We start from the raw sequence: 21,485 nt of genomic DNA, 5'->3' as shown, positions 1-21,485 counted from the left end.
GATATATTAAAGAAGACTTTGTTGCGACTACCCGTAAACACAAGAATCTCACAGTTAATGATATAGGTGTTGGTGTTGATAATACCAAAATCTACATAAATGATCAATTAACCATTGCCAATAAGCAACTTTTGACCAAAACAAAATCCTATGCTAAAGATAAGGGGTTTCAATACGTCTGGGTAAGAAATTCAAACATACTTTTAAGAAAAAACTCCACTTCAAAGATTCTACACATAAAGACTTTGGACGACCTAAAAAAGATTATATAAATATTTTTTCAATGAATAAGCAATCAATTCTAATTTTTTATTTATATTTTTCTTACCTTCTCTTTTATGTGACAATTATATTTACCGATCCTGTTATTCTCTTCTCTATATTTTATATCTACATTTCTTACTTTATTTTTTACTGTATTTTCCACCATATTTTTTACTATATTTTCACTTTTATTAATAATAATTATTTGAATATAAATATTATTATCAAAGAATATACACTAACTAATTCCATATTTTATTTTGCTTATACTTATTTCAATTCAATTGCTATCATCAATAATTGTTGTTTGATAATTGATTCTATATCTTCATTTATAATTACATATACTTGTACATGCAATTACATTTTTTACTGTAATTTCTTCCATACTTTTTGCTCTATTTATAACTATAGTTTCACTTCTATTATTGATTATTGTCTTAATATTAATATTATTGTTAAAGAATATAAACTGGTTAATTCCATTTTTCACTTTGTTAATATATGTTCAGATTCATTTACTACCATCAATGATTATTATTTGAACAATAGTTCTATATCTTTGTTTATAATTATTGATGCATGCTCATTTGTATACATATGTCTATGCTTACCTACGCATGTAGGCTTATACGTCTATCTTTATGCACTCTATCAATTCTACCCATATATTATGGTTTTTGTTTTCTTTATTAATTATTGGTTCTTTCTTATATTTCTGAACGCACTTTATTTTCAATTCTATCATCAATTGTCATCTAAATCATTGTTTATTATTATATTATGAACAAATACTTGCCAAAAAACTATATAATTCGCTTTATTAATTTTATTTTAACTCAATTGTTATCACGAGTGATGGTTTGCTCGGTAATTCCGTATCGCTTCTATGGATGCAAGTATGTATGTGTATATTTATATTCATATACACATAACTGCTGATATTTATGCTTCTAGATATCTACACGTCTATCACTACGTACTCATCAATTGCCAATTCTATTTACGTTTTACAATTTATCTTATTTTTATTACATTGCTATATTTTATTCTGTGTACTTTCCATGTTCCTTATTTCCATGTGCTTTATTTTCCTACTCTATTAATACGTTTCATTTTTATGTTTGCATACATATTGACATGTGTATTTTCGTGTATAATTGTATGTACATATGTGTGTATGTGTTTATATGCATTTGTATATGCACATATATATATGTGTGTGAGTACCTTTTTATTATTTTTCTGAGACCACTTAATGGATTCTATTAATTTATATTATCAAAATGTACGTGGTCTCCGTACAAAAACTGATATTTTTTTACGAAATATAAACATGTCCAATTATGATATTATTTTGCTTACTGAAACTTGGTTGATGGACACTATAAGTGATCAGGAACTCTTTGATGAAAGATATATAGTGTGGCGAAGAGATCGTAATTATGTTAGCTTAAACCAAATACGTGGTGGTGGTTGCCTTGTGGCAACTAAGCGTGAACTTGGAGTTGTTTCACGTCCAGAGTGGCACTCTTCTGCGGAGGATATCTGGATATCTCTCACTTTACGCAGCACCACTAATCATCGCAACCTTCTCAAATTTCATATATGTGTATTGTATTTATGTTCTGAGAACATAGGTAATTCTTTTAATACTCAACTTACTAATTTTCTTGAAAACATGTCTACTATTTCAACTAACTACCCGGATGATAGATTTTTAATTGTTGGAGATTTCAATCTAAGTAACATCCAATGGTCCCAGGATATCTCCAGAGGAGGACTTATACCTATCAATTCGTTAAGAAGCACCGAAATGACTCTTATTGATGCATTACATTTTTGTAATTTTAAACAATATAATGGAGTACTTAACTTATTCGGCCGTATTCTTGATCTAGTTTTATCAAATGAACATTTGGTAGTAGATGCCTGTTTAGATCCTCTCGTTCCTGAGGATCCTTATCATAAATCTCTGTTAATTACTGCTGATCTAACTTTTTATCGATCACTTAAATCTAAACCTTATACTAGATTCCTTTTTGATCTTGGTAACTATAACGAGATTCAAAATGAATTAAACTCTGTTTCTTGGTCTTATTTACATACTGTTTCTCTTGATGATGCTGTAAATTCATTTTATAATCTTATATATAATTTAAGGGATAAATATATCCCACAGAAACATGTTCAAAGTAGAAAATTTCCCGCTTGGTATACTGCACCCCTAAAAAAAGTCCTGAAGGAAAAGTACAAATTTTTTAAGAAATTCAAAAATTATAACAACCTGGCTGACCATCATACCTTTGTACTATTACGCAATCGGGCAAAAACTTTAGAGAAAGAATGTTTCAAAAATTATATGACTTTAGTAGAAAACGACATTTCCTTGAATCCCAAAGCATTCTGGTCCTACATTAAATCAAGGAACAAAAACAACGTCCTACCTCATATTCTGTATCATGGTGACATTACTGCTGATACGGGGGTGGACATTTGTAATTTGTTTTCTTCCTTCTTTTACTCGACGTTCCTTAAACCGGTCTCTAATCAATCGACTTCCTCTTATCCCTTACCAACCAACGTCTGTTCTGTCACATCTTCCTCTGAAATTGGATCAATTGAAATTCGAAGTGAAAAAGTATTAAATATTTTGAAATCAACTGATATTCATAAAACAGCAGGCCCAGATTTAATTTCTCCAATTTTTATCTCAAAATGTGCTGAAAGCCTAACTTTACCACTAACCATTATCTATAAAAGATCTATTAGTGAGGGCCTTGTACCTTGTATCTGGAAATCAGCATTCATATCTCCTGTACATAAGAAAGGAAAAAAAAACGAAATTTCCAATTACAGGCCTATATCAAAGCTATGTATATTTGCTAAGATATTAGAAAAATTAGTGTACGACCAACTTTTTCCAGCTATCTCGCAATCTCTTAGTATGCAACAACATGGTTTTCAGAAAGGACGCTCAGTTACAACAAATTTACTACTATTTAATGATTTCGTTACTAATGCCATGAACGATCGGTCTCAGGTTGATACTATATATACAGATTATAGTAAGGCATTTGACAAGATTGATCACGATATTCTCCTTGAAAAACTTTTACAGATCGGTATTCATGGTGATCTCTATAGATGGTTCACCTCATACATTACGCGTCGATCACAGGCTGTCTCATTAAATGGATTTATATCGAAATGGATGAATATTCCTTCTGGTGTTCCACAAGGCTCCCTCTTGGGACCTCTATTATTCAATATTTTCATCTTCGATATTGAAAAATGTTTTCAGAATTCAAATGTACTATTATTTGCTGATGATATGAAGATTTTCAAGAGAATAGACAACCGAAATGATGCTTTGGCCCTACAAGATGATTTGTTCAGACTAGAGGCTTATTGCAGCATAAATAAGTTGGAAATTAATGTAGCAAAATGCTCCTGCATAACCTTCACCAGAAAACTATGTCCAGTTGACTTTCCTCATTCAATTAACGGACATAGACTCACAAGGGTATCGGAAATTAGGGATTTGGGAGTCTTTTTAAACTCTGATCTATCCTTTAGTAAACATATTGACAATGTTGTAGCTCGAGCGTCGAAGGCCCTCGGGTTCGTCATCCGGTCCTCCAAATGCTTTACTTCTATAAAATCATACAAAATACTATATTGTGCATACGTAAGAAGTATTGTTGAGTTTGCATCCCAAGTTTGGAACCCAGATTACTCTGGTGCAAGAGACAGATTGGAGCGCATTCAGAAGAGATTCCTGAGGTACGTCAGTAGCCGTTTTGGATTAACCTATACTTCCTATGAAGATGCTTGTAGGTGTCAGCATCTACTTCCTCTTGTCAAAAGAAGGGAGATAGCTGACATCTCAACAATTTTGAACATCCTTAACGGCTCGATTGACTGTCCTCAATTATTGAGCAGACTATCATTGCGTGTACCAAATAGAATGACTAGATGTAATGAGCTCCTTTACATACCTAATACTTTTTCTAATTATGGAAGAAGCTCATTCATCTGGCGTGCAAGCTCCACCGTCAACACACTAATCTTAACAATTTCTATGTTTGACTTTTCTATATTTAATATTAATGCTATACAAGCTAGAGTAATTATTGCAAATTTGTTTTTCGATGATTAATTTTAATGAAAGTTTATGATTATGATTATGAATTTTTATTTTGATGTATTTATTTTGTCTTTTTGTTTTTTGTTATATATTATATTTTTTATATTATTTCATAATTTTTATCATATTATTATTCTTATTATTCTGATATTTTTATTATACTGTTATTTCTATTTTTTTTCTTTTTTTGTTTTCTTTAACTATCTTACTCTATTATCATTTTTGTTTCTTATTTTAAATGTTTGAGCTTTTCTTTTTTTACCTATATGTGAAAATTATTAATGGTTTACTTAACATAATTATATTTTTTTTACTATCAATCTAATAAACTGTAAACTGTAAATTTTCCAAATAAATAAAATAAAATAAAATAAAATAAAAATAATGTTGACAGATTTTGATAGAATAATATAATATGTATCCGTTTTTTTTTTTATATAAACCAAAATATTCCAAAAAACTTAAATATTTTCCATTGATTACGTTTGTATTTTAATGATATTGAAAATTTAAAATTAGTGATAAAAAAATGAAAGTGAATTACGTGTAATAGGCAAATCATTGTATTACAATCGTTCTCATTTTATGTTTACGTGCTGATTTCCGGTAATTATAAATATTATTGGTTCAAATGAATATAAAAATAATTCTATTAGAGACAGTGAGGCATATGTTTGCTTTTACATAAAAAAAATAGACGTATCTAAAATGCTAGCAACAGCGCAAATTGCTTTCAAAGTCGATAGATTTATGTTCAACATTTAGTATTACGTCATTTGAAACGTAAAATAGCACACGAACAATTTTTTAAAGAACAATAGCTATAATTCTCAGTTCGCTTTTAGACGTCGATTTTTTTGGCAGAACAGGTGAACAAATCCGGTATGAGAATATATGTAAGGTATGTTTGGCAAATTCAAATAAGAATATCAGTATTTTCTCGAAAATATTGAGAGATAAAAACACCAGAGACACTTTGATAAACAGCACATTTATCACGAATAATAATAATATTAAAATTTTCTACAAGCTTATAAATATTTAGTTTCTTCATTATTACATAGCTCTAAATTTTTCGCACGTGAACAATGAACTTCTAAATGAGATGTACTGCATAATTCGCTTAGAGAACGAAGATACTTGATCAATACTGGTACTCCATCACTAGATATTAGAACAAGTAGAACCTAAACCAGCCAAACAGTTTTAGATTTTAAAATTTAGAAGGTCATTCAAATTTAGGAAGTCTTCCAATTCATTATTGTACAGGAACAAAAACATTCATACTTAGTGGCATGAATGATATTACGCATCTCGAAGATTCTGTATACTTCAGTTCAATTATTGAGTGAATCGTTTCGAAATTTATGTACATTTGTATGTACAAATCGTGTCGGAGTCGTAAACTAAAAATCTAACTGACTCCGATTAATTTTTTTAAATTAATAGCATTACGGTATGCGTCAACTAGAGTCTCTATATTTATTGAAATAAATCGAATAATAAATTGAAATTTAATAATTTCTTTATAAAAATCATTATAAATAAAATCGTTGAATTGCACATTTGTACATATTTTGATGAGTTCTGGCCAAACCCCATGTTTCTTCCACCTGATACTTTTTTACTATCAATTTTTTAAATTAAATTGATTTGGTTGTGTATGAAATTCATACATATGTACTATGAATGTACTTACTTTTTATCTATATCTATTTAATTACCAATAATTCAATAAATTGGTTTACATTTCAATTTATTATTTTTTAAATTCCTTTTATCTAATATATGTATAATTTCGAAAGAGACTTTGTATGTAACTATCTAAGGTTAAATGTATGTAAGGTTTAGTTGGGAGCATCAAAAACAAATCAAAGTTTCTATGACGACGATATCGACATCGTTTAATGTTATTTTTTTCGATTCAAATAAATTTAATAAAAAAAACAAATGAATGTTTACTATTGGATTAGCCATTTTTAAGCTGTTTATATTAAAAATACCAAGCGAAGCCGGGTAAAACCACTAGTATCTTATATTTTTAAAATCGATATTATTTTTACTAATAATAATTTTATACGTTGACAAGAAAAGTTCATTTTACTAATATCGTTCAAGTTGGAGTTGGAGTCGGAATCGGAGTCGATAAATTTTGATCCGTCCCCACAGCCCAGATATTTTGTGACATACATAAGTATTGTCCCACCAGTAACGACAATTAATGCACTAAGAAACAAGTTTGAACAGAAAAGATTAGTTGGAAATCGGAATTATTTTGTATGTACATACATACATACATATGTACAAGAAAAATTTGAATGATGTTATAGGAAACATTAAGAAACCAATGGAAAACTCCACGAAAATACATGGTTCACATTTTCCGTGTTTAATTTTTGTATGCAATGTAAAAAAAAAATAATACATTTTCTTAATAGACTAAATAGAATCATGTACTTTTGTTGTACATACATACATATTCTACATCATATTTTGATCTATACAAATTATATGAAATTATGTCAATAAATGAGTCGTTATATTTGAAAGTGTCGGAAGTCCAATTTTCAGTTCCAAATACACTATTTCTGTTTGACTTAAATCACAAAATTGTTATCACTTCGTTTTATTCGATACTAGTTGTTTTACCCGGCTTCGCTCAGTATTTGTAACATAAACAGCTTAAGCATGGCGAAACTAATAGTAAATATTCATTTGTTTTTTTATTAAATTTATTTGAATCAAAATAAATATATATCGAATCGTCAACTAACATTACCTACTAACATTCTTTCAAAGTCTCTTTCGAAATTCTATATTAGATGTCCAAAATATCGGAGAAGCAGAAAAAACGTATTACAGCCCACCACTATTTTTAAATATTACTAAGCGCAAAACTTTGTATTTAATATTTTACGGGATATTTCTCGAAATGAAGAAAAGTGGACGCCAATTTCAAATATAACGGATCATATTACATACATATTTTTATTATACAACATCAATTAATCAAGCACATTCGTCTAACAGATTGCTCCAAAGCGACGAGTGTGCTAAAAAGATTAAGAAAGGACAAAAGGAAAAAATAAAAATTAAATATACAAATTAAATAAAGAAAAGATAACTAAATAAAACATGACATAGAAAAAAAGAATTCTTAATACATTCATAATTAAATAAACTAACTCAACCTTTCTAAATGGTCGCGACTTCCGTAACTTAGGAAGTGGTGCAGAGAATGAAGAGAGATGTGACAAATGTCAATGGCACCATCCAGTGAATTTAAGAAACGGAGGCCACGAGGAATGGGAGAATAACTAAAAGCCACAGTTCTAGCCAGAGGAGTGTGAAAAGGGGGACGATGGCTGGTCCATATCACACTTTCCGGAGCATGAAGGCCCAACTCAACCAGGATAGACGGACAGGAGATATAGCCTCTTAATATGGAAAACAAGAACTTGATGAGGGCAACACTCCTCCTGTGGTCAAGAGAAGTGTAGCCGACCATACCCATGACGAACTGTGAAGGAAATAAGTATGGGTAAATCCCATATTGCTCCTTATAAAGCAGTCGGAGAAATCGTCTTTGGATAAGTTCAAGTTTCATAGATAAAGATTTAGTGTAAGGATTCCAGATCATAGAGGCGTATTCCAAGATACTCCTAACTAGAGCATTGTACAGCAATCTCAAAACAGCGGGATTATGGTAGTGTCGAGAATTACGAAAGACAAACCCAAGCATTCGTGAGGCAGAGCAACACACAGAGTCGATATGATCAGAGAAATTTAGGTCACTCTGGAATGCAACCCCAAGATCAACAGTAGAATCGATCCAGTTCAATAAAGAGTTACCAACAAGATATGGAAAGGTACAATCGGTGGTGGATCTGGATCTGGAGTAACACATAGCCTTGCACTTGGAGACATTAAGATCATAATTTGTATACATATGTATACAAATTAAAACATCATGAGTTGTTTTCTTTTCCAATGTATTTTTTCTCACGCTTACTACGCACATATTATTAAGAAAGAAATTCAATATAAATTTTATATTTTTGTAAGGCACAAACTCAAGTCCACACTTGGTCAAAAAATTGGTTCGATTTTCCGTTACGTTTTGCGACAATGGCCAAAGGAAAGTCGTCACGATATCGGTCACGTGAGTGCGTGCGCGAGAATTAATTCAAACCATTGATCCCGATAAATCGAAACGATCGAAACGAACGGTTCACACGACCATGACAAAATCATATTTACGCTCATACGAATCCGACTTCCGTTCCTTCAATCACATCGGCGAAAAATCCCCGAAAAAATTTCACTTTTCCGAATTGCACAACGATTGCGCAATCTAAGTATGTATGTACATCATTCGGAGACGTTTGTAGGCATGCAGATTAAAATCTAATTTAACGTGTTACCGGGTCGTCTCGAATAATGTAACGGTAATCGGTCATGTGCGCGCGAACTCATCATACAGACACACAACCGTTGTGCAATCATAATTTTTCAGATACTTTCTACCGTGTGAGAGTTCAACGGTCTGCGACAATGTTCTCAAAAAATATATATATGATATATGAAAAAGTGAGGAAATAAATGTACGAGCATGTCTAATAATGGTTTTGCAAGAGCGCAAATTGTCTGAAAACCGCAGAAATACGGCGTTTATAATTTTCCATTATTTGACTTTAAAGCTCCTTTCGTTCCTCTTCAAAGGTCGTTAACAATGTTTGCACACTCGACGCCGTCCAATTATATTTGTAAATATTCACGGTTTTCGCAAATACACCAGACGATGCATCCTTGACGTAAAAGCAGGGATACTACTATTAAAAATTTAATTTCATTTAAAATGTCGCGGTACTTTTAAATATATTTTTATTGCGGATTATACAGGCTGGGACAGCCTACCTAGTTTTATTATAAAACCTTCTCATTTTCGATAAGTAGGGGATATACGGGCTTACGTGACGAGCCAGAATGTTAAATTACAGAAAACACAAATATCGGAAGGCAAAGATCGAAAATCGAAAGATCAAAAAAAAAAAAAAAGGGTGCATGGTAAACGGTACATACTCACATACATACTCACTTAATTTGCGCGAGCAGGGTACAACAGGAACAAGAGGAACAGGCTTTTCCTCCCGTATTCTGCGCGCGCACATTAATACGGGAGGAAAAGCCTGTTCCTCTCGTTCCTGTTGTATCCTGCTCGCTCAAATTAAGTGAGTATGTACCGTTTACCATGCACCCTTTTTTTATCTTTCGACTCAAGATCTTTCGATTTTCGATCTTTGCCTTCCGATATTTGTGTTTTCTGTAATTTAACATTCTGGCTCGTCACGGAGACCGGGGATATACATATGTATATTAAGGCGCATCGAAAATAGCGAATTTTGGAATTTGAAAAGACGTTCTATATCATGGTGAAAGTGGATGGGGTCCTATGGCAGACGTATAGACGCATAATAAATAGTGTGACCGAATCCACGTGTATCATTTGGAACCCCCTGCATCCAGGATCTTACATATATTTATTTATTTTTATTTATTTACCACAGTTTTCAGCTATAGTCACATTATAGATAGACTCCAGGGAGTCACTAAAGCTAGGATAATATCTATACATGAAAAGGCAATTAAAAGATAAAAAAATAATAAATAGAAAAAGATAATACGAAATATGAACAATTAAATATGAGAACTCATTTACAATCTAAAACTGAACAATCCCTCAACCAGATCGGCATATTTTAGATTGAAAAAATCCAAGTTAACAAAAATCTGATTGAGAAGTTTGATGCCCCGAGCAACAGGCGACGAAACCACCAAATTGGTACGTGTTCCAGGTGAAGAGAACAAACTGCGGCATCCAATGTACGTCAGTTGTCTGGGAAAATTGACGCTCAATTATGCAAAAATTTGCTCACCAAACCAACCAGTAATTTATAGAAATGTTTCCCCAAATATACTCTCCTCTACATCATGACTCGAGAGAATTAAAGTATGTTTTACAATTAGTAATAATCAGAGTATGTATATGTTTATATATATATATATATATATATATATATATATATATATATATATATATATATATATATATATATATATATATATATATATATATATATATATAAATATATATATATATATATATATATATATATATATATATATATATATATATATATATATATAACGCTACAATAACGCAGGCAATTCCCGTTCCCGTTCCCTATCCCGTTCCCGTTTCCGTTCTCGTTCCTGTTCCCGTTCCCATATGTCGGTAAAACGCAGGGAGCGAACACGTTGGTCGCGACGCGAAAACATTTGAAAATATAGCGTTGCAATGACACCCATTTTTCCCGTTTTTTTTTCACATAATCTACCCGGACATGCATACAATAAATCCAGAAAGTTCCATCGTAATCGGTTCACTGGTTTAGGAGCCTATTCGAGACACACACACACATACATTAATTTTTACATACCTTCTTTATTATATACATATATAGAAGAGAAAAATTGGTATCAAATTCAAAGAAATATTTTAAATATAATATTCCGTATTTTTTATACCACTGGGAAAATTTTCTTCTCTGGGACACTTCATAATGATCAAAAATGAATTTGCTATATATGTATATACAAGTTTGTACGTACGTACATGAAAAAAACATCAAATTTACGAAAATGTATGTTTTATACAGTCATTGTTAGGGGAGGATTTAGCTATTCTAGTCACGTTCAAAAGGAGCTTAGGACACCTATTTACAATGAACAATATACTTATGTATGTATGTATGTATGTATATAATACACAGTTGCTAGCTTAAATAAAGCTCGATTTTTTTATCTTAATGGTATTGTAATTGATAAACTGTATCGTCGTATATATGTATACATATGAAAGAAATTACAACTTTGTTTCATATTTGTTTATCTTTCAGTTAAAAGTTAATTTCACCCTAATTCGACATATCCATCTATTAAAATATGAATAAGCAGATTAATGTTTATAAAATCAATAGACCTTTTATTTACTTCACACCTTTAATTATATAATAGTAAAAACTTGGCTGGATATCGTATCGCCACACCCGAGCCCCTTTAATTAGTTTCAGGAACTACTTAATCTTTCTTCTTTCAACTTTTGCGAGTTTTAGCCAACTTTCAACGTAGACTAACCGCATTGCTTATTAAAATATGACTTACGATTGTGTGTTGTTGCTTTTTAAATACTTGACTTAAATGGACTAACTTTTCTTTGTGTGAAAAATTAATGGATTTAATATTAATTCTATTATATTTATGAAAGGCGACACCTTGGAAGAGTTGGGCAATGTTTTGAGCATCAAATTTGAATTTAATTTTCTTATTTAAATCAGGGGTCTGATCGAAGGGAGAGTCGTCTGACACGAGAAAGCCTCTTTTACGTTAGGGTAGGTAACAAGTACTTGCTATGAAAGGATATTCAAATCACAATGGTGCTATTCTTATACCCATATACATACATATTTATTATATATTGAACATATTCGACAAAAAAGGAAGCAAACAGATTTTTACTAAAATAATTAAATTCGTGTGATACTCGACAGTTAGGGGAGTTCACCTCGAAGAACATTCCCACATACTTAATGACACAATAAAATAAATTTCAATATTCGACGATTGTTTCAAGAAAATTCAAGCATTCGTTGAAACGTTTCTGTAGTATGGTGCGTGCCGTGACGAGCGCATCTTTCTCTGTTGATTTATTTTTTGTTTATTCTTTGAAGAGACCATCGCTTGGATACCCCTGACACGCGAAAATTCGAGCACGCGTAGAAATGCATTTTCTTCGTTCAAAAGTTACATAAACACGAATGCACGACATGATTTTGGATTGATAACAACGTTGCCAGGTGCGTGCCCCCTAATCGTAAAACCTGGCAACAACATCTGGATAATTCAAAAGGCTGCGTTTCTATTTTAGGGACGATTTTCCGACGACCTACTTCCGAAATGTTAATGTGCATCGTTTCACACAATAGTGGACAAAATCCAATTATACTCCACGTAGCATCTAGATCCAGATATCGTCATCATTCAAGACTTGTCCTATAGACTTGTTTGTAAACAAAATCTCTGATTCTTTATTGGTTTTTGAGCTCTTTTTCCTATTATGCTGTAGATTAATATTAGAATAATATAATACTATGATTACTAACCAAATTAAATTAAATTGTAAAATAGAAAATGATCAGTAGATCAGTAGCTTTTAAAATAGATATAAGATGTATTGTGAACATAATTTCGTAATAATAAAAAGCATTTAAAAATCAAAAATCGCTGATTCTCGGAATTGATAGCTGCTTTTTTACTTTTTTGTGTGCATTTACATATATTAATTTCGTCTGAATTAATTAATTAATTTCAGGTAAAACGCATTTCAAGTAAATGTATTTTATTTCAAATACCACTGTTAAACAAAGATTTTTTTATATAATAGAAACAATTCTCGCTGATTATTATGTAATTTTGCACTGCTAAATCCGAATATGACATCAGAATTTGTCCACCAGCCTCTATTTTTTTGTAATTGTATGTTTTACTTCCAAATTAGCATGTCTTGCCGCTTATGTTTAATTTTTCTAATTTCTAATCTTCAAAGCCGCTTGCTCCTTTAACCATGCATCTTTATTTACCCAATGGCATATTTGTCTAGATAAATCTGATTTTAGGAATAACGGATTTAAAAGTTGTAGCTCAATTACTGGGTTTGCCGTTAGGGTCAGAAGGACAGAATGAAATCATAATATTAAGAGGCAATGGACAAAAATAAGTAACCTTACTCTTTAAATGTTTCGTAAATAAATTACGTTATATTTTGTAGCTACGTTATTCCTTAAAAAATAATAATAGTGACATAATATACATATGTAACGTAAACGCGTATTACTCAAAGATCTTCGGTGCTGAGAAAATTTGGAAAGCGGATTCGGAATAAGCAGGAAAACTTCTATAAAAAAACACCTTCTTTTTTGTATGTAACATTCAAAAAGTTTATTTTTTCAGTGTAATTCATAAAATTTTAAGTCGTAACGGGAAATTTTATAAAAATAGATGGAAAAGACTTCGATAATGGTTTGATGTAGTTTATTGAAATGTAAAATTTGCACGTGGTGGGCCAGCGGAGCGTACGGAACACAAGCTGTCCGTACGCCGTCTACTCGGTGACTCTGTCGACCGTCGCGTATTTCCGCTTGGGCCGACACTAATGCCAACTCGTCAATAATGCCAATCGACAATCAGTTAATAAGACTGTTTGCCACACGTCATTACAAAAGTCGGAACATAGTCCCACATAGGAAAACTGTTGAACAATACAGTTATTCTACAGAGTTACAGCATTACTGACGAGTCGTTTACAATAAATCATAGCTCTTAAAATAATTAAATAGAGGGTGAATAATGAAACCTTTGCCTCATCCAGTGTGAGGATAAAATCAATTTATTGGTTCAGTAATATTTCAACTTATAGGTATACCTCTGGTGAATGTTGTTTCTATTTACATTAAAATTTTTGAAATCTCCTTTGAAGCTGTGAATAAGCATTACAAGATAAGTTTACTTTAAAGAAGAGAGAGTGGACTGTATATGGTTTAAAACTTAAGCATTCCTCATCTTGATGTTAACTTAGACAATACAATGTTGACACTGTTACAGTTGTCAAGACAGATCAGCTATTACCGATCAACTAAACTTGATTAGTGAGTGTAATGCTCCTAAGTTAACTTGATTTCATCAACAAGTAGCACAAACATTGCTAAATTAAAAGTAAATTGGAAAGTCATTCATTCATTCCTACAAGCAGGAAATGAAGGCGAACTATGATTATAGATGTCTCTACGTTAAACATCGAAATGTTCAGTATTATAATATTTACTTATTCTATGATTCACATAAATACTATAAACAGTAAGAGTTAACTTACGTTTTCATAACAAGAAACATAAGACCTGCGGATGACTCCCGGCAGGTTATAATTAAGTAGACATGAAATAATTTAAGATGCTCCATTAAGTGTGGCTTGGAGACTAACATTAACAAATCATGAATCTAATTTTAACTGTCAAATTTGAACAGTTTATTTTAAACTCGGATATAATCCTTCCGAGTGATGACATGAGACAAGTCTTATATTATAAAGACAAAATGATTAGATTAAATTCGGAGATATATACTGCCGAATGTTAAAATGAAAATAGCTTAAATTATACACACAACACAATTAAAGTGAATTACGGAGTACTACTATTAACATTGAATGATTTAAACTCATGATTACATCTAATAAGTAATATGAGTTGGGGGTAGTGTCTTCGGGTTAAACTAAGCTACCGAAGTTGACGGAATTGAAGCTGCTGTTTCTCCTCCCTCTTGCTGATCTTCCTTCCTGTCAAGTGGTCCTTGTGGTAGAATCGGCAATGGCGCCACTAGATGACTGGACCGACGAAACTCTCCGCTGGCAGTAAAGACGTCGACGACTCGAACTCTGCCATCTGGTCCGGGATACAATTTAGTGACTCGACCCAAGACCCATCGGGTTGGCAGCATGTGTTCCTCCTTTAACAGGACCATTTGACCCACACTCAGATTGTTGCTCGAGTCCTTCTTCCATTTGTGTCGTAACTGCAAAGAATGTAAATATTCCGCCGACCAACGTTTCCAAAATGCTGCTGTGGTCAATTGTATCTGAAGCAGATTGGCATGGACATTAGTGTTATATTTAACCTCCATTGGAAGAGCGAGTAAGGATCTGCCAATTAAGAAATGTCCAGGTGTGAGGGGTAAAAGGTCTAGTGGATCCGAAGACAAGGGACTAAGAGGACGGGAATTCATGCAAGCTTCTATTTGAGTCAATACCGTACAAAATGATTCGAAATTTAAGGTGGTGGCCTTTAACACCTTGTTTAAATGAATCTTCATGGATTTAACCGCTGCTTCCCACAGCCCTCCCATGTGAGGCGCCCTTGGCGGGTTAAACTTCCAACGAATCCCTTCGGAGGCTACATACCGTAGTAGCTTCTCCTCATGAGGACGTTCGTAAATTAATTTTACTAAATTAACGAGTTCACGACTTGCACCGACAAAATTAGTAGCATTGTCGGAATATATCGTATTGGGCCTGCCACGTCTGGCTACGAATCTTCTTAAACAATTTAAGAAATTTGAACTCGTTAAGTCTCCGACAAGTTCCAAGTGAACTGCCTTACTGGAAAAACACACAAAGACACAAACGTAACCCTTAATTATCTTAGAATTCTTATTGCAACCACTCTTCACAGGAAAAGGTCCTGCGAAATCTATCCCCACATGACTGAAAGGAAAATTCGCAGTGGTACGTTCAAGCGGGCGTAATCCCATTAATCTATTGTGTGACAGTGGTTTATTTCTGAAACAAATGACACATGAACGCACCACTCCTTTGACAGTATTATGTCCGGCCAATGGCCAATAGGTCTGCCGCAATAACGACAGTAAGGCTTGAGTACCCAAGTGAATATATTTCAAGTGCGCATCTCGGACAATCATGTGTGTAAGTTTATGCTTATTTGACAAGATAATGGGTGACGTTGATAGAGTTGTTCCCAGAGGAAGTCTACTTCCAACACAAATTAAATTCTCGTGGAATAGAGGGGACAATTTAGCTAATTTACTGCTACTGGGAATTGGATGTCCCTTGCTCAGCAAACGATATTCCAATGGAAATGATTCCATTTGCGATAACCTTATCAAATTATTTAAAGCATCTTTTAATTCTAAAGCGGACGGTTCGTTATTTTCTTTAACGTTTAATTGTTTATTCCTTAGTGGCCGACGAACATATGATAAAACTCGAAGGAGTCTTGGAAGATGAGAATATTTATCTATCCAATTATTTTCCCTCACAAGGGTAGCGTTAGTGACTACCCTTCTCTCTGGAAGATCTATTGTGATCTCAGGAGGTCTTCGAGGCCATCGTGATTCGTCTAATTTCAACCAACTAGGGCCGTCCCACCATAACGAATTATGATTTAATTCTGATGGTTGAGTCCCTCGAGAAATTAAATCTGCTGGATTGTCTGTAGAGGAGACATGGTACCACTCAATGGGTTGAGATATTGATTGGATTTCGGCCACTCGATTGGCAACGAAGGTGGTCCATTTACATGACTCTCCTCTAATCCAATGCAATGCGACGGTTGAATCCGTCCAATAATATTTTTCATTAATATGAATTGTTAATTGGTCTATTGTTGACTTCATTAACTTTGATAATAACATAGCGGAGCACAGCTCTAAACGCGGAATAGTTACAAAACTGAGCGGAGCGACTCTCGAACGAGAACACACAAGATGACATTTGGAATTTCCCAATTGATCAGTACATTTTACATAAATACAAGCACCATAAGCTTTCTCGGATGCGTCACAAAATCCGTGTGCCTGTATATTAATGACATTATTTAGTATTATCAATCTAGGAATTTTATAAAGTTTCATGACTGTATTGGATAATTGACAATCTTTCCATTTTTTGAAGATTGTCTGAGGAATGAATTCATCCCAACCAATGGTTTGTTGCCAGACAGATTGCATTAATATCTTATAATTAATTAACAATGGAGATAATAGTCCTAATGGGTCGAAGATCTGACTAATTACTGATAAAAAGTTTCTTTTTGTTATATTTTCAGTCTCGACTTCGGTTTGAACCTTAAATACAAAAACGTCTTCCCGCGGTTTCCAAAATAAACCTAAAGTTTTGTGTGATTCGTTAGAGAAGTTAAAATCTGAACAATCGTCAGCTTTAACATCCGTGATTATATCGGAGTTGTTCGATGTCCATTTGCTTAAGGGCATACCGGCTGATAATAATATGGTTTCCAGTTGAACCTTTAATAATTTACCAGCTTCAATAGTATTAGTTCCCGTGAGCAAATCATCAACATAAAAATCACGTTCGATCACTTTACTAGCGATGGGATATTTGTTTCTATTCTCCTCTGCTAACTGATTTAGACATCTAGTAGCTAAAAATGGGGCTGAAGCAGTTCCGAATGTTACTGTATTAAGCTTGTAATGCTTGAATTTACTCTGGGGATCTGTTCGCCAAATGATTCGTTGTACATTTTTATTTTTCTCTGCTATTTGAATCTGTCGGTACATCTGCTTAATATCCGCAGTAATCACGTATTTATGGAGTCGAAAGTTGAGTAGTAAACTTAACAAATCTGATTGGACACTAGGTCCCACCATCAAAATATTATTTAGTGAGATATTAGACGTTGTCTTTGCGGACGCATCAAAAACTACACGATATTTAGTGGTAAGGCTAGACTCCTTAACCATGACGTGATGAGGTAAATAACAATGAACCTCATGTGCCTCCGGAGGTTCACACTCTGACATATGTCCTAAATTTATGTACTCTTCTAAAACTTTATTGTATTCCATTTTTAAATTATTATTGGCTAAAAAACGTCTTTCCAAAGTTTTGTGTCTTTTCTCCGCAATGTGCAATGAACTTCCTAATACTACCGGGGAATTTTTATATGGTAAAGCTACACAAAATCTACCGTTTTTATCTCGTGATGTGTGTGCTTGGAAATGTTCCTCACATCTTTTCTCCTCAAGAGATTGATGTTTTACCATAGGAACCTGGTCGATCATCCAAAAGTTTTGAATGTGACTGTCTAATTGACTTAAGCCTATGTGGCTCTTCCCTGGAGCATTATTTACTTCGGGATATGGACCAACTATTGTCCATCCGAATTCGGTATCCTTTAAGATAGGCATACCTTTTCCTAACTGGATGGTTCCTGCTTTCATAGCATGAACGCAAATCTCGGCGCCGAGCAATAAATCGATTGGCGTCGGTTTATTCCAAAGGGGATCTGATAACTTGATTCCCGCTGGTATTGAAATTAACTGTTGATCCAGTTTCACAGTTGGAATTTCGCCAGTAATTTCTGGTAATACCAAACACAACACTTTGGTTGAGTAATTAGTGGTTGAAGACCTTATGGTCACCTTGGTGATGTGACGAATGCTACTTTCTTGATTAGCGATACCTACAATTTTTTGAGAGATTTTCTCTAATTTGAAGTTATTCTTCTTAGCGAAAGATGTGGTAACATAGTTGACTTGTGAGCCGGAATCTAATAATGTGCGACCCTTAACGACCGTTCCATTGGACGTTATAATGTCTACTTGTACCGTCGGTAAAATTATCTCCCTTTGAGAGAAATGAGTAGAATGAGCATTAATTGACTTCCTTCCCGTATTATTGGAACTAAATGTATCGTCCTGATGCAACAAAGTGTGATGGTTTTGTTTGCACCTTAAGCAATTATAGTTAGACTTGCAATTTGTTATCTTATGCGATGAATTTAAACATTTAAAACACATGTTATTAGATTTAACGAATTCATTTCTTTCCATACTGGATTTTGCTTTGAATTTATCACATTTGCCTATGAAATGATTATTTCGACAGAATGCGCATGCGTTTACCTTACTTGATGGGTTTTTGTTCGCGACATGAGTTCTCATGATTCTTTGACGACTATGAGGGAATTCCTTCACCGTAGTTACAGATGCAGTAGATTGTAATACATTACATCTATTCTGCAAGAATGTCTCTAAACTTTCATATGGTGGCATTTCTCTGCTAACCAGCGATATTTCCCAGTCTCTTACTATATTAAAAGGTAATTTCCTTAGAACTAAACATGTTACCCATGGATCTAAAATTTCTCTCGCGTAACCCAACGATTCAATGTTTTTAATACACACTGTTACCTGATTCAATAGATTTCTCAATTCGATATGTGATTCTCTTGTGATTAATTTTAAGTCACAAAGTGAATTAATCCTAGTTTTGAGATTAAGTCTTGGTAAATTATATTGCTTGTCTAAAATACTCCAAGCTATTTCGTAATTGTCTGAGCTAATATCTAAACCTGATACAGCTGCCAAAGCGGGACCGATTAAGGATTGATGCAAATATTGCAATTTCGTGACATTCGAATATTCCGTTTTGTTTCCTATTATATTCTTAAAAGCTTGTTGAAACGATTGCCATTCAGATGGATCTCCCTGAAATGTGGGAATGGTTAACGTCGGTAACTTATCTCTAGCAAATTTAATTGTTGCTTGCTCTACCTTCAGTTTACAATCTTGAATGGATTGTCTCTCTAATGCTGCTTTAAGATTTTGAATTGTCATTGTGATTATGTAGAACTCTTCGTCTATTTGATCCGCCTGCTCTATATCTGTGATGTTGTCTAAATACTCATAATGGAGTTTTTGGAGATAGTCGTATGCTTTTTCAATAAATTGATACTGTCCTTCATTTATTTCGGAGATTCTGTCTATTTTCTCCTGTAGTCTTTTAAACGCGCCCGAATACCTTAATTCTATTGACGTCATTGTAACTTCTACTTTATTTTCTTTCGCTAATGTTTTTATCGATTGAGTCTGACTTCGAGTCTGATGTATTCTAGAGCTTGACCTGTCTCTAATAGGTTCTACGTCCCTAGTTGGATTTCGACCTTTATGCGACTGGGAAGTCGAAGCTTCTATTACCTCGTTTTCAGCACTTGACATTTGTTTCAGAAAGTTGCACTATTTCGTCTCATAAATACAGTTATTCTCTACTATAGCTGTCAATTGAACTATTCGTAGAGATAAGGTAATAATATTCAATGATTCACCGTGAATCTTAATATTCTACTTTAACTATTATCACCAGAATCTATCCAACATATTTTGGAAGAAATAACAACCCTAAATTGGTGGGTGCTTGATTTAAACCACTTTGGGGCTACAAGTCTTGTGATTTATTTTAAATCACCACTGTTTCATCACACATTATGAAACAAAGAGATCTACCGATGTATGAATATGCCGGTATGTACTTGATTTAATCCACTTTGGGGCTACAAGTGTAATTCCACATTTATCGTGGAAGGGGGGGGGGGGGGGGAGGGTGTTTCTACACACATTAAGAAACAAAGATCTACCGATATGAATATACCGGTATGTACTTGGTTTAAGCCACTTTGGGGCTACAAGTATAATTCCACATTTATCGTGGAAGGGGGGGGGGGAGGGTGTTTCTACACACATTAAGAAACAAAGATCTACCGATATGAATATACCGGTATGTACTTGGTTTAAGCCACTTTGGGGCTACAAGTATAATTCCACATTTATTGTGGAGGGGGGAGGGGGGAGAAAGTTTCTACACACATTAAGAAACAAAGAGATCTGCCGGTATATGAATATACCGGTATGTACTTGGTTTAAGCCACTTTGGGGCTACAAGTATAATTCGCCACGTGCTTTGCTAATTTTACACTACATCTGATTTTACACTTTTAATACGAAATTCGATGCGACCGATGAAACATTCCTTCGTAGCGCGATATTATTTTATACAATCGCGTTAATTAATTGTTATACTTTAAAACATATTTTAAAAACTGACCTACCCACATGATTGCCTTTTGAACAGATTGCCTGAGATTGAATACATTCACTTACTTGAATATCCTTTACGATGTTTATGTGATCGTTCCGATAATTTTGGATTACCTCTGTGTCCCATGCGTCTTTGTAGGTTATGTTTTTATTTATATATTTTCTGCGTCAATCACGCGGTCATGTACCTCTGTACATCAATCAATATATTGCTGAAATAGAAGCAAACATGTTATTAGTATTGGAAAGGTATGGATAGTAACAAAGGAACGATACCGATTTCTTAATTGACATCCATTTTTTCTCGACCACGTTTTTTCCTATTGGTTTGTCCGTTTGGTGTTGTGGCCTAGGTTACTGGTGTCCGGTTCGAAATGACCATCATGGAAAAGACTTCGATAATGGTTTGATGTAGTTTATTGAAATGTAAAATTTGCACGTGGTGGGCCAGCGGAGCGTACGGAACACAAGCTGTCCGTACGCCGTCTACTCGGTGACTCTTTCGACCGTCGCGTATTTCCGCTTGGGCCGACACTAATGCCAACTC

Source organism: Arctopsyche grandis, chromosome 4, assembly GCF_051622035.1.
Source record: "Arctopsyche grandis isolate Sample6627 chromosome 4, ASM5162203v2, whole genome shotgun sequence".
Taxonomy (NCBI): Eukaryota; Metazoa; Arthropoda; class Insecta; order Trichoptera; family Hydropsychidae; genus Arctopsyche; species Arctopsyche grandis.
The sequence above is the reverse complement of the archived record's forward strand: the minus strand, read 5'-3'. Positions refer to the sequence as shown.